This window comes from Micrasema longulum, unplaced genomic scaffold (assembly GCF_059751315.1).
Source record: "Micrasema longulum isolate JH-2025_06_02 unplaced genomic scaffold, ASM5975131v1 h1tg002344l, whole genome shotgun sequence".
Lineage (NCBI taxonomy): Eukaryota > Metazoa > Arthropoda > Insecta > Trichoptera > Brachycentridae > Micrasema > Micrasema longulum.
In genome coordinates, this window is record NW_028279494.1 from 174,103 (window position 1) to 176,611 (window position 2,509).

General features: G+C 30.2%; 1 non-coding gene across 1 annotated transcript; it reads left to right on the plus strand.

Annotated features, from left to right (window-relative positions):
- Positions 1 to 853: 853 nt before the first annotated feature.
- Positions 854 to 926, plus strand: TRNAM-CAU (transfer RNA methionine (anticodon CAU)). The gene has a single exon. It is a non-coding gene; the product is annotated as a tRNA-Met (tRNA).
- The last annotated feature ends 1,583 nt before the right edge of the window (positions 927 to 2,509 follow it).

Here is a 2,509-nt window from a genome sequence, read left to right on the forward strand (position 1 = left end):
ACTTTACACACTGTGTAACATTCACGATTCTGCCCATATTTGAACAAACATCAACAGATGAAAGAATTGAAGGAATATAGATGTGAAAACATGGGCAGAATGGTGAATGTTACACAGTGTGTAAAGTGGCCACTTAAACCAGCCAATGACAGGTCATAAGCCCTGTAGATGCCTAGACTTCTATATTACCTTCTCTTAAATGTTCTTCATCTCTGTTGTAATATGTGAATAAGTTTATTTTTTGTACCATATCTTAAAGAAAAATTATCTCATTTCCTACTTTTGTTAGTGCAATAATAATGTACATGATAAGTTAACTCAAAATCTTGATTAAAATATTTTAGAGTATATCTCAAAAAAACGACTATAAACACAATTTCCTTATAATATTTTATTTTTTCAAACATTGCATTTTAAAATACAAATCCTGACAAGCAAATTATAAAAAACTACGGCTAACTAAACAAATTCTTTGATTTCTTTGGGAGAAATGAAACTTTAAATTCAATTATCTCAGAATTCTATTTTTTGACTTGTCATAGTCTAAAACTAAGGGTGCGAAGTGTATCTTAATTCTTTATTACAAAGTGGAAAAATTAAAATATATATTCAAGAAGTTGGTAAGTAGGAAAAGACCTGCGCTAAAGCAAATTAACAATTAGATCATGAATAAATTGTATTAGCTAAAATTATATCACTTTAACCACATAGGTAAAAGGCGAATATAGTAAAAACATCATAAAATGTCTATTATACCCATCTAAATTTAATACAAGATTGTACTTAGTAATTCATGCCGTTGCGCAACTAGCGCCATCTATTCTTATTACCTATATTGGAACGCTCTCTCACTGCCTCGGTGGCGCAGTTGGCAGCGCGTAAGTCTCATAATCTTAAGGTCGTGAGTTCGAGCCTCACCCGGGGCATATTTTTTGCTTTTAAAAAAAATTATTTTTGAATTGAAATTTCACATACATTAAAAAAAAAAATAATATTTCATTTTACATTATGTAATAAAACAGCGTAAACTCGTAACGTAATGTAAAAGTACTTAATGCGTATTTTTACACGTCAAATGTTTTTAGTCATAATAAAAAGGTACAAAATAAAAATAAAAAAACAATAAATAATCTTAACGTTCTTGCACATAAACAGAATACATATTAAACTATCACTATATGAGTATGAAGTGATTTTTTATGAATTATTTATACCAATATACGACCTTGACACACAAATAATATTAATAGATTGTTTTTTTTTTGTGTATGGTTCCTAAAGTGGCATGTTAGATAAGGACGAATGTTTGTTTTTAATTTTAGTGTAAAGCAGTTTTAGTGTAGTACAGTACCTATCTTCCCAGAAATATCCTGGGACCTGGGCCACAGTAAAGTGAAACAAGTACGTGTGAAATAAATTATATGAGTAAAAACAGAAATTATTACAAAAACCAATAGTTTTTAGCTTTTTTTAATTTTTATTTATTAAATGATGAAAGTAGGTTAAATACTGTCGAAATGCGATTCCTCGGGCGAATGTGTGGTAAAACTATGCATAATAGGTGCACAAATGTCGAGATCCGTGAACTGTGTAACGCTTAGACATGCATTATCGACAGAAGAAAGGGGTGCTGCGTTGGTTTGGACATATTTTCAAACATATGGATAATGACTTAAAGCCGCAAATCTAGGGTTTCGAGAATTTATTTTAGTAGGTTCTTTTTCTTTGAAAGTTTGTATGATAGGTGCTTCTAAAACAGTTCTTTAAAAACTAAATTTGAACGGTTTTATGGCTTATTTAAATATAATTTTAGTTCTTGTTATTTGGGCAACCAAAAGTTGAAATCAAAGTAAAACATTTAGGTTTGAAAGAGAAAATTATTGATGAAAGTTCATTGTGATTTATTTGATCCACAAATTTGGAATATCCGGTTACCGGTTTCATCGTTTTCGCGACATCTTTGAGACTGGTATCTTTATTATAAAATTTAATGTATTTTGACAGTTTCAAATTATATGACTGTAAATTAAATTGAATTGATATTGTTTTAGATACCAGTCTCGAAGATGTCGCGAAAGCGATGAAACCGACAACTGGATATTCCAAATTTGTGTATTAAAGTATCACTCGTCTTTTATTTCTGTAATAAAATAAAATTGTGGAAAATGTGAAAAATTGTCCACCACTGTGGAAAATTTTTATTGACTGTTTTCACAATTTTCGTTCATATGTGTTCTTATTTTTTTATACTATATATGTAAAAACTGTTGTTTTTTTCCCAAATAAAAATTAATAAATTAAATTAAAGTACCCATTTTTATTTTCTTAGGTTCAGAAGCTCTGCTAGAAAATTTTCGTTTCTTCTTTATCCACATCCGCTCCCGAGTGAAGCATGTCGACATCGCCAGCAGCTCAATCACAAATAACTATCGACTTGCTAATAAGCGACATGATAACAATTTCTCACCATGGTTGCTTATCGTATTCGCGATCACAATGCAGCATCCGC